The sequence below is a fragment of the Nothobranchius furzeri genome, chromosome 1, assembly GCF_043380555.1.
Source record: "Nothobranchius furzeri strain GRZ-AD chromosome 1, NfurGRZ-RIMD1, whole genome shotgun sequence".
NCBI lineage: Eukaryota > Metazoa > Chordata > Actinopteri > Cyprinodontiformes > Nothobranchiidae > Nothobranchius > Nothobranchius furzeri.
The window spans coordinates 83013830-83026587 of NC_091741.1; the positions used below are offsets into that span (position 1 = coordinate 83013830).

Consider the following 12758-nt stretch of genomic DNA (forward strand, 5'->3'; position numbering starts at 1 on the left):
TTCCACCCGTTACCTCCTCTCTGTGTTCCCGTTTGTTCCTGATAAAGCGAAATTTATTTACTTCCAGTAACTTTTTTAAATAATCAACAGTATTCCCCGGTCGTGGGCCAAGCACATAAGCCTGGAGGATCATCTGCCATGTGGTGAAGTTGCTAATGCTAATGGTTAGCTTGAACTAGCAGAGACGTCCACTGCAGTTCAAGAGGATGCAACTCTCTCCAAACAGGCCACTCAGGAAACTGTGCAGTGGGTAAGATGGCAATAACTTTTACACAGAAAGACACTTCAATAAGGTTTATCATTCCAATGAAGCCCACAACCTGCATACAACTGTGCTTACAAACATATGAGAACAGGACATTTTGAAAAACAAAAGAATTTAGTATTTCAAATTGAAATCTTTAATAGGCTGATAATTAAACTCCACCTGCCATGATAAACTTGTTCCATCATACACATAAGCAATAAATCATAAGATTCATAGTAATACTCTGGTGCCAACTGGAGAATATTGCATATAATGTATAAAGCAAATAAAGGTACATTGCCAAAGAATATTCAGCATATATTTGAAAAGAGAGATAGCAGTTATTCGTTGAAGGGATTTGAAATCTTCAAAAAACCTAGATTTAGAACAAGAATGAAGGAAATGAGCATATCTGTGAATGGTGTGAAGTTGTGGAATTGCAGGGACAGAGAATGGAAAGAGTCAAGAACTCTAAAAGTGTTCAGTCTACACATTAAATCACGTGTTGAGTGGATATGACAACGGACAATTGATGTGGACATAATAATTAACAAATGTGAACAGTTACGGGACTGAAAGAACTGGTGAGGGACTGCACATATAAATTGATATTTAAGTTTAAAAAGGGGGCAGAAATAATAAGATTTTTCTTCTATCTGCTCCCTTTCATTCAAATATTGTGTTTTCATGAATATTGTTTAGTATATGTTGTGTTATTTTTTTATTGAATGAAATAAAGATAATAAAAAAAATTTAAAAAAAATTCCTTTTACCTTGTCAGTTCATTTTAAAATGTCTCGTTTTGTTTTCACAAGTTTTTCTTGCACCTGAAAAGAACATTAAATTGCCTCTGTGTATGAATTGTGCAATATAAGTAATAAAATAATAAAGCTGCCTTGCCTTTTAGTTTTTACATCGACCTACAGTAGTAGAAGTAGTAGTAGCAGCAGAAATTGAAGACATTTTTATATAGCGCCTCTCAAGAGGTGCTTCACAAGGAGCAAACATTTTTTAAGAATAATTATAAAAAGCAGTAGTAGAAGAAGACTTTTATATAGCACCTCTGAAGATAAATATTACGAGGCAGCACAAAAAGAATCAATTTTTTTAATGATTACCAATATCGTAATAAAAGCATTAGGGGAAAATGAACATTTTGAACAAGAAAAAAATGAATGAGAATAAAAATGAAATAAATTCTAATTAAAATTAAACACAGGAGCCCAAACAAATAATGAGCTTACAAAAACAGCAGCATAAGAAACTAGTGAGGAAGAATAAGAGGTCACATAAAAGCCCGCTTGAACAGATGAGTTTTCAGCTGCTCTGGTAGTTGTTTAGTAGGGGTGTAACGGTACGCTAAAATCATATTCAGTTTGGTTCGGTGTTTTGAAGGTTCAATTCATTTTCAGTATATTGTTATTAAATTTTAGGGATGGACAATATATCGGCAATAATATCATTATCGGCCGATGTTAGTAATTTTTTAACATATTGGTATCGGTTTCATAACATATTGGTATTGGTTTCATATCGGTGCATCACTATTAGTTTATTTCATATGTAAAGCAGCTACTTTAGTGACCAGAACCAGGTGCCATCGCAGGCTGCTGATCTAGCATGACGTCTTTAATTATTTCACAGGCTATTTGTGCAGCTATGTGTGTTACTCTCATACTGTTGTTTGACTGTTGATGCTCCCTGTTTTTATTTCTGCAGCAAGCCTTAAAAACACACCTCACACCGCCCAGAGTTTCTTCTTTAAAACTCATAATAAATAACCAGCTTCCTCTGTGCCGTATTTGTCGTTGTAGGATTAAAACTTTACATCAGTTGTCACGGGGAAAGCTCAGCAGCCGTGTTTGTTTACATTTTTGCCGCTATGTGCCTGCAGTGTGAGAGAAGGGAGGGAGGGGCGACGCTCCGTTCAGCATCTCTACAGGCTCCACAGTAGCAGCGACAACCAGCTGGTTTCATCCGCTCTGAAAGACGTTGATCAGAATTTGCAGATCACATTTTTTAAATGGAGATCGGGCGCATGCAGCCATCACGCATCACTCAATACAGCGTCTGTGCGGTGCGGAAACTCACCTAGAAACTTTTATCCGCTGCACTTAAATCATGCAAATAAAAATTCATTATTTAGTGGAAAAAATAAACCGAAACGGTTCGCAAGTGGACCAAACCAAACAGGCCGAACTAAAACGGTCCTACACCCCCCATTTAACGGTTACACCACTAATTGTGTAGTAATAAATGCATCCCTGGCCAGAATGTGACACAAGATGTTTTGTAACATTGTTTCCTACAACATAAGAGTAGTTTGATTTGATCTTTTTGGCACCTCAATCCAGTACTGACAGAAGAGAAGTTGCGCCACAGAAAGTGCTGTGCTTACAAACTTTTCCCTTCGGTCATACCTTGGTTTGCTGCAGGTTGTGTTTTTGTTTCTTCTTTATCACATGGTTAGTTTGTGTTCTGTTAAAGGTTTGAAATACTGCTCCATTTCCCCAGCCTGAAAATCCTGGTTCCTAAATCCATCTGACTCTGAAGCGCATACACACATTGTATAGCAGTAAACTTGTAAGAACGCGCAGGCATTGTGGTGGTGGCATTGCTGTAGAATATAAGAGTAACTATTATGACAAGGTAAAACCTGGATATCATAATAGACTACAACCATTATTTGGCATAGTGATGTGCCTTGGCTGTCACATATTTATACAAAAAACAAGTAGCTTGTATGTGTGCTACATCTAGGGCTGGGCGATATGGCAAAAATAGAATATCACGATTTTTCCAATATTTTATCACGATTTTGATTTTATCACGATTTTTTATCCATGAATAGCATAACTTCAATTGCGTATTAAAGAAGAGAAACATTGAATAAATAAGCATTTATTCATATTAGGGATAATCAGCACAGTGCTAACACACATATATTTTAAACTCACACCAGAGATGATAAAAGCCCTGAGAGAAACAATTACAAAAATCTGTTTTTCTCGTTTTTCAAGTAACTTAACATAAATTAAAATCGTAAACATATTTAAATTGCAAACATGTCAATTGCAAACGTATTGTGCAAACATTAACTTGTTCAAAATACTATGTAGCTCCCAGTTGCTCATGTAGTGGATAGTTAAGCTCAAATACGGCTCTGATGTGCGGCTGGACCAGAGATCGCTTGTGGTAGCAAATAACTGCGCATTCTGAATATTTTCTGCAACAAGTCTCTAAATAAAGTAAAAATTTCCAGTGCAGATTGGAGACAACCCATAGAAGCACTGATTTAATCTCATTTCAGAGAAAAATAGAACAGGTTAGATGCACCTAATAAATAAAATTACTAACAAACTCAGGAATCAATTTCCCTCTGGGATTAATAAAGTATTTTTGAATTTGAATCCTTCTTTGCTTCACTGTTCTGGTGCTGAGAATATCACTAATGTGGATCAAAGGAGATACACAGATGATATTTGGAGACTACATTTACTGCAGCTGGCAGAGGCAGAGATTGTTTCTATTGATACACAGAGTTTACAGAGTCATTTTAAATGTTAATAGGGGAAGACTGAAGGAGGGAGCGGTAAAATACAGGGGGTCCCAGCAAAAACAAGAAACTACGAGTCTGATGAAACCCGCTGGTTTTCCATCAGGCAGTCACGACGAGCCGAGGCGACGTCGTGCTCTGCTTAAGAAGCGGTGTTATTTTCCTGCTTCAGAAGAAGCGTCCAACGTGTTTTTACGCTTTCTCCGAGACATGTCACGTCACTAAGTTGTTAACGCCGTGCGCTAAGGAAACCCTGCGTTCCTCTTTGAAACGAAAACCTCGTTGTCGCTCAGCCGCGGCGAAGCCATGTTTGTTCACACACAGGTGAAAACAAGCGGGGCACTAATATATTATTATGACTCACTCTGATTGGTTAAGGGTCAAACAAAGGCGTGTCATTCGCCTGAGGTAAGTTCCCTTTTCATTCAGAGGCAAAAATTCAACAGCAGAGCTGTGAATCGTGATAAAAAGGCCTCTCAAAAATGACAGACCGTCAGATGTGTAGATCGTAAAACGGTCTAAAATCGTCATATCGCCCAGCCCTAGCTACATCAATAAATAGTTGATCACATTCCCCCCCCACATGTGGGACATTGATGTTGCACTGTACTGCCCTGCCGAGGTCATCCCTTTAAAAATATATAACACAAGGAGGTTGTCTTCCATTCTAAACACATCTGCCTTGAAGCAACTGGGTGAAACTTTCACAAAATAGTAAAGATAACAATTTTGTGTAAACTGAATAAAAAAGGGTAGAAAAAGACACTTGAGGACAGTTGTTAGTGAACAGATCGTTTACATCATTGTTATGAAGTAAACAAATCATGCTGTGCACACGACTGGAACTGACCATGGTTTCTGTGGGTGTGGTAGCGTGCCATGTCTGCATTCAAATCAACTCTTCATACAAACTTTAGTCACTCAAAAACAGAATAATTGGTGTCCTGTACATAAATGGACCCTATGTTTCACTTGCATCTTGATCTAAAAACATACTGTGGTGACAAGAACAAATAAGAAATCTATCACTAGATTTCCAAGTAGCCTAACCCAGAAATATAGTTTAAAAAAATCAACAATGTGCTAATTAAGTAGGGTGGGGAACTTTAGGCTCCTCTGATCTGATGTGCTTCAGAAGGAAGTGTTGTGATTATAAAATTATTGTCTTTCTTGTTTCTACTGTCCTCAACTCCGCCCCGTACTACTTGGTCTTTCAGTAAAAGACTTAACGAACCTTTAACAACCTTTAAAGAGTAAAACGAAAACAACTTATCGGTTTGCAAAAACAATTTGCTGTACTGATATCACAACTTCTAGTCAAAGTCAAAGATGTCTGTGGACTTCATATGGCCAGCTCATGTTCAGAAAATAAAAGAGAATCAAAGACCACTCGTTTGAACAATGTGATATCTGATAGAGTATAAAAATATCATTCAAAATTTGAAAATAAAACTAAAAACCCAACTGATAATTTTTTAAGTTCTGTACCAAAGGAGGTGGAATGATCAAATTCAACTTAAGTCTTAAAAAAGGATCCTTTATCACTGGTTTTAATTTTATGTATTACAATCATAACAGAAGAGTGAAGTTACAAACATAAGCAAAGGTGTCTTTTAAGTTATTCTCATTAGGATTAAAAACCATTTATGTTACTATTCCAAAACTTTTCAAACCTAACTGTCACAGAGAAAACATTTAGTTTTTGGAAACAGTTTCCTGCGTTACTATAGAGAGTAACTTCTGCAGTTCTCTAGGAAATCTCACGAGTATTTGAGTGTTAAAAAGGCTCAATTTGGCAAGCTGCTGCAGCAGAGAGTTACTTCGACTGAGAGACTCACGTAGGATAATGATAAATGATAAATGACCCGCACTTGTATAGCGCCTCTCAGAGTAAGGACTCCAAAGCGCTTTACACTACAGTGTATCATTCATCCATTCACACACATTCATACACTGGTGGGGATGAGCTACAATGTAGCCACAGCTGCCCTGGGGCGCACTGACAGAGGCGAGGCTGCCGAGCACAGGCGCCACCGGACCCTCCGACCACCACCAACAGGCAAGGTGGGTTAAGTGTCTTGCCCAAGGACACAACTAGGGCTGCAACAAACGATTATTTGGATAATCGATGAATCGGATGGGGTCTCGACACGATTAATCGGATTACATGGGGAAATTTTTAAAAACTGCTAGGGAAACATTATTTCTCTCCTTCCTTCACTTTATTTAACACAACATTATTAGAAAACAGTTCAATAGCAGAAAAACAACATGCCATCACCTAAATTGTCTTATAAGGTGTATAGACAGAGACCCTAAGCTACACCTATCTGTGACCTAAAATGCTTGGTCCAAGTTAAACAGCTTAAGGGCAATTCTCATCTGTTTTGTTTGATCTCATCTGTTGACATTTATTTTAAATGCAATTAAACATAGGCTGTGAATTAATCAAAATTGATCATTATTTCCAAAAATGACTGAAAAAAATACCAAATAAAACAAAAGTAAATGAATGCCATCCTCCTTGCGATGATGCCCTGGGCAACTGCCATAAAGTCACATCAAGAAATGCTGCTGATCATTCCAATGATCCCAAATAGACTCACATTAGGCCACATGAAAGCAACTGAACCCAAAAATATATTAACCAGTATATAACTGCACTCTCACACAACACGCCTGCAGCAACAGTTAGGACTCCTCCCTCCCTTTTAAAAGTGTTTTTGCTTCCGAGGACATTGTGGTTGTAAAACCACATGCTAGTAGTCTGGCCCCGGTGTGATCAACCAGTTTCTGCGGGAATGTGACGGCGGAACCAGGGCCAGATTAACACTTTGTTGTACCCTGGGCAACAATATTCAAGGGCTCCATCATCACGACCCAAGGATCACCATAATGTGGTCACATACAGAATATTTTACTGTAATATGCAGTAAATATACTCAATACTTGAATGCCTGACAACACGTAACCCGCCCAGAGTAACCTTTGACCCACCTCATGTAAACTGACCAATGAGGAGAGGGTCTTAACTTGAGGCCCTCTCTTCATTGGTCAGTCTGCATGAGACTGACTCTCAACTGACGTTCAGTCGTAGGCAGCGAAGAGTCTCTGTGCAGCGCAAAAGCCCGGGTGGACAGTTTGTTTAATGTAGGGTGATCATATTTCCATTTCCAAACAAGAGGACAGGGGATCTGTGCCTATGACGTCACACTATGGCAACGCCACACAAACCATGTTGGGACCCATTTTTTGTAAGAACTAAATTAATATCAGATTCTGCCAATTAAAGGGCTCTAAAACAATTCATATGTAAATATTTTGCATATTTAATGCAAAATCTAATTTTTCTGCTTTAGTGCTGCAACAAGGTTTTATTAATAATAAATTATTATACCTTTTGTTTTACTACAGCATCGGTAAGCTTCCTGTGCACAGATTATTAAGGATACTTGTTTCAGCTGTGAGATTAGACGATAGGATCAATGAAAAAAATAAGTTGTCACACACTCCATGGAAACTTTCAGAGAATCCACAAATAGTGGCTTTCAAATGGTTTTGTTACTTTTAGCAAGTTTAGAAAAGAAGCAGATGAGACAGCATGTCTGATAATTTAGTTTTTCATCTGATAATATTAGAACATGTCAGTAATGTCTGAGGGGCTTTTATAAACACCGTATAACTAACACTACTGGAGAGGGCATGAATTACACAGAGGCTTCTGGGGAGCCCAGTTGGGGGGGGGGGGGGGGGGGGGGCATTTTGCCTTGGCCCCCAAAATGTCTTGAAACGGCCCTGGGTGTGTGACTGAGTTTTGAAGGTGATCTGAATTGTATCAGATGTATAAATATGACATGTGTATAACTTATTGTTTTTAACTGGTAAAAACGTGTAGTGGAGATAAATCTACCTACATTTTACTTTTCAACACTTTGTTTTGTTTTCTTGTTTTTATTTAACTATTTTCCTGTCCTGTCTGTCTCTCTTCTTCCTGCATCTCCTCTTAATTCTCCAGAAAATCTGTTGCCTGGATTCTTACTTTTTCACCTCATCAGTAACTTTTGAGCAGATCAAAGGGATCTCCTGACCGAAAAGCTCAGAGCGCGTTTTCGATGCTGCGTGAGGTGACATCACCACAGCACAGGTGATGAGCTCCGCAGTAGCGCGCTTCAGGCACAAATAAGACAGAAAATAGAGAACATGTGCGGACATGAACGATCGTGTGTTAATTATAGTTTTTTGGTTGCGCCACTTTGAGAATGGACCGTGCGCTGGAAGCAGCTGCCTGGATCGCTGCGCAACAATGCGGAACCGGTTCGCAGCAGCGCAAGTCTGCCGGCTCTCCCTCACGCTGATCTGCGGCTCTCCCTCGCGCTGATCTGCCGGCTCTCCCTCGCGCTGATCTGCCGGCTCTCCCTCGCGCTGATCTGCCGGCTCTCCCTCGCGCTGATCTGCCGGCTCTCCCTTGCGCTGATCTGACTTGCTCTGGTCTGTGCGCAACGGCGGGCGGGAAGGGGGGGCGCTTTTGGAAGAGTTGTGCGACACAACGAATCGATAACGCAATTCGTTGCCAACGCTTTTAGTAATCGATTTTCATCGAATTTATCGATTCGTTGTTGCAGCCCTAGACACGGGATCGAACCTGCAATCTTCCGATTACTGGACAACCCGTTCAACCTGTTGAGCTACTGCTGCCCCTGTGTGGATGTGTGTTTCTGCTCAGGAGAACACAGATCTAACCAACCATCTCTATTGTGTTTGTTTACTATGATGCATTAATTATTCTGTTACGGCTTGTTCTCTATCAGAATCAGAATAAGCTTTATTGCCAGCGCTCCAACGACCCAGAGCATAGGAACTTGACTCCGCAACACAACCTGACCAAGGTTAAACACACACACATGTAGACAAAAACAGGTACAGGCAGTCACGAGAGCAGCCAGAACGGCGCTCATTTCATTAGATGAAAAGGGTGTTACATGAGGATAATTGGGGTAAGGTAAAAAAAAAAGGCATAGCAGAGTTAGACCCAGCGGGGAGTAACTCTATTATACAAAAAAACTCCTCAACTTAGAAGCACGAACATCACAGATACAAAACATCAGAGTCCTATGGGAAGGCGGGGTGGGCGGGATCCTGAATCCTCCAACGGGAGCTGCCATTACGGTGCTCAGCCAGCTGCAGTCAGACAGGTGGGAGGGAGAAATGAGGGACAGAGAGCACATCCGAGTTTCCTGCAGGTTGCTGACCTTGAAGCAGAAGTCACAATCTGAAGGCAGGGGGGAAGGTCGGGACACAGCATCTGTCAGCATTCCTCCTTTCGTGGAGGTGTGTTGATGCCAGCCTTGGAGGCTGCCTTGGCGTCAGATAAGGATAAACAAGACTTTGTTTAGGGCAGGCAGAGATAATTTTCCTCTCTGCCTTGGAGTCTATAAGTGGTCATTCATGTCCACCAGTGAAGCCAATTATACGTTCTAAACATCCCCACACCGTCCAGCGACCCTCTCCGAGATGACATCCATCTTGCGCACTAACACAGGCAACGCCGCGAGGACATTGTCCAGCTTACGGTTCACCTCGAGTAACGTCCCAGTCTGTGAGGTCACCGCACGGGCGGCATCATTCCGTGGGTGCAGGTCGCACTCCAATCGCTCCCGTCTTCCCAAATTTCCAGAAAACCAGATATCCTCCCACTTCAATCAGAAGAAATCCAGTGATCATCGGGCCGAATATCCACAAATCTTCCACGTCCTCGATGGACAACTGAGAGAGGCACACGATTCGCCACACCTCCCAAGAATCGAGTGCATATCCCGCTGCGAATGTCCCCTTGGGACAGGTGGGAGCCCCCTTCTCCATTCTCATTGTAGAAAAAATCTTATCAATCGCGTTGAATGACCAGTTAATTAAGTCCATTTTCCAAAAAAGAAGTAGTGATTTCAGGAGAAATGCAGAGAAGTGCTCTGTAGGCAGACAGGACAGAGAGCCTTGGGGAAGCAGATAAGGGAGCTGAAGAAAAAGCGTCTGTACTCTGAGAGCTGGATAAGAAAACCAGCTTATGAAAACGCAGACAGAACTTGTGTCTCTGCTAAATGCTCTTTATAAATTGTCTTAAAATTCTGACTTTTGCCTTCATTAATGTAACGTACCAAAGGCCAAGTTAGCACTTCATCAAAAAGAACAGAAAATACCTTTTTAATTTGCAGACGCAAGCATCCCATCTGTATGTCACAAATTGTGACAGATGGTTTTATAAATACATTTTGGCTTATCAAACCGTACAGCCAAATTGACAGACACCACAAGCTCTCTCGGATACCTAAAAAAGGTTTTGCTAAAACATCTAGCTAACTATATTCTTTACTCTGTCTGGATTAATATGAAGTGTAAATTCCCTGAATAAGTGAAAAAACTGAAGTTTTCTGATTAAACATTCAAAGACCAATCAGATTGATATTTCATTTTTATATGGAATATCACATCTTATTGATCATTTAATAAATAAGTAGCTAATCCTTAATGCTACATTAATATTGTGTTATCATTGATAAAATTATAATGAACATTTAGAAATTAATTCATAATCACTTATTTGCAACATCATGGATCAATAATATACCTGTGACCCCTTTTTCTAGTACATTGTTTGTTGTGCTAAACGAATCACGTTCATTGCAAAACAACATTACTACAAATACAAACTTAGGACAAAAAAGACAACTTTTACAACAAATATTCCTGCCAGGGCAACAAATATTAAGAGCTTTTGTCAGAATATGAAGAAAACAGGTCAGGCCATGTATAAACAGAGATTAGCAGCTGAAAGCTCATTCTGTGTTTGACTTTGTAAGGTCACACTTTTTTTTTCTAGAATATTGATGAAAATCAACTTGTTTTGAAAAAAATCACTACCTAAAGTGGTGCATCAGTGTCATGATCCACATTCTTCTTCTATCTTATAAAACCTTTTGAGAGAACACATCTGTAGCTAAAATTATTCAGAACTGGAAATGCATGGGTAAAGGATTAGTGGACTGATACTGATTTTTAATTACTGAAATGCCTTCATCTCCAAATACCACTTTATCTACTAATTAATACATATTTTTTTCTTTCAATTTAAAAAGATGTATTCTGCTAATTAGTTAAGTAGCTTGGGGAGAAATTATGACAAGTCTCTAAATAAAGTAAAATTTTCTAGAGCAGAGTGGAGACAACCCATAGAAGCACTGATTTGATCTCATTTCAGAGAAAAATAGAACAGGTTAGATGCACCTAATAAATAAAATTACTAACAAACTCAGGAATCTGTTTCTTTGCTTCACTGTTCTGGTGCTGAGAATATCACTAATGTGGATCAAAGGAGATACACAGATGAATGCACCTCTTATTTATTATTTGGAAATTACATTTACTGCAGCTGGCAGAGGCAGAGATTTTTTCTATTGATACACGGAATTTACAGAATCATTTTAAATTTTAATAGGGGGCGACTGCAGGAGGGAGCGGTAAAATACATGGGGTCCCCAGCAAAAACAAGAAACTTTACGAGTCTGATGAAACCCGCTGGTTTTCCATCAGGCAGTCACGAGGGCAGCTCCAACGACCCAGTGGCTGTGCTGGATCAATGTTATCGAGCTCAGTGCAGCTCGGCAGAGGGTGAACGAGCCGAGGCGGCGTCGTGTTCTGCTTAAGAAGTGTTATTTTCCCACTTCAGAAGAAGCGTCCAACGTGTTTTTACGCTTTCTCCGAGACATGCCACGTCACTAAGTTGTTAGCGCCGCGCGCTAACACGTCAATAGTGCAGCGTAGCCTGCTGGAGGTTTTAAGGGTTCAGATGAAAGCACCCGACCTCTCACGCTGCTCACACATCGATCTTAAGTTGTCGCTGTTGCGCTCACATCGTAATACAGTATTAGATGTGGTTAAAATCAGACATGAAAAAATAAATAAATTTTACATGAATAAGTGATGCTTAGCCTGGTGGGGGGAGGAAAACCTGGCCTAATAAGCACTGGAGGAAACCCTGTCAAGATCGTCAACACTCGTTTATCTCAATGCTACTGAAACATGTAAACCAAAAAGCAGTATATCCACTGCTACCTTTCTAATTTTAAACTCAGTAACTTATGCTGTAACTGCACCTTGCCCTGCCTGCTCCTCCTTGCTGCCCGCCGGCTGTAATCACAAGCGACAACATAGTAGTTCCCGCTGCTTCTTCGGGAAACAACGCCAATAAAAACCAAAAAACTTGGGATCTTGTAGGAGTGGCGGTGGGATTTCAGCCGTGGCGGGCCGCCACGGCTACGCCTATGTAAGGGAAACCCTGGTTTTTACTAAATGTATGGGTTTCAGAAGCAGAGTGAGTAAACAAGCTACATGTGTAAAAATGAAAGCCAAAACATCCCTGAATAATACAAGCATCCAACCCCATGTTGGTTAAAACATTTAACTTAAAAGTTTAAAGCTTTCATGAGATGGAGAGACACAGTTTTGCTAACAGATCTTGAGGGGCAGGTGTGCACACAGAGTAAATTTAAAAACGCCTATGAGAGGAGCTCACACTCATCACTCCATCACTATGGAGACTTGCGCATATTAGCATACATCACTAGTACTAATACTAATCAAAAAAACTTGGCCAAATCTTAAGACATCACAGACAAAAGTGTTGAAGGACTGACTCCAGACTGATCAAATAACATCAAAAGAGCTATATTGTTACTTTTTTACAAAGAGATGTGATTGGAAAATAGATTTTCAGTCTGCAGCAGATAACATGTTTTATGCACTTATATGATCATCACTTTTAGAATTTACAGCAGTTCAGCTTGTCATTGTTCTTAGTAACGTATTACCATACAGCTATTGATATTACCCATTTTGAGATGAGTACAAAGCCATTCTGATCTGAAGTAATTTAGAGATAAACTGCAGTTCAACTATGGGCTGCTG

At 40.0% G+C, this 12758-nt stretch overlaps 1 protein-coding gene across 16 annotated transcripts in view; it reads right to left on the reverse strand.

Moving 5' to 3' along the window:
- Window positions 1–12758, reverse strand: part of map7d3 (MAP7 domain containing 3) — a 54927-nt gene that overhangs the window by 27926 nt on the left and 14243 nt on the right. The window lies entirely within an intron of this gene.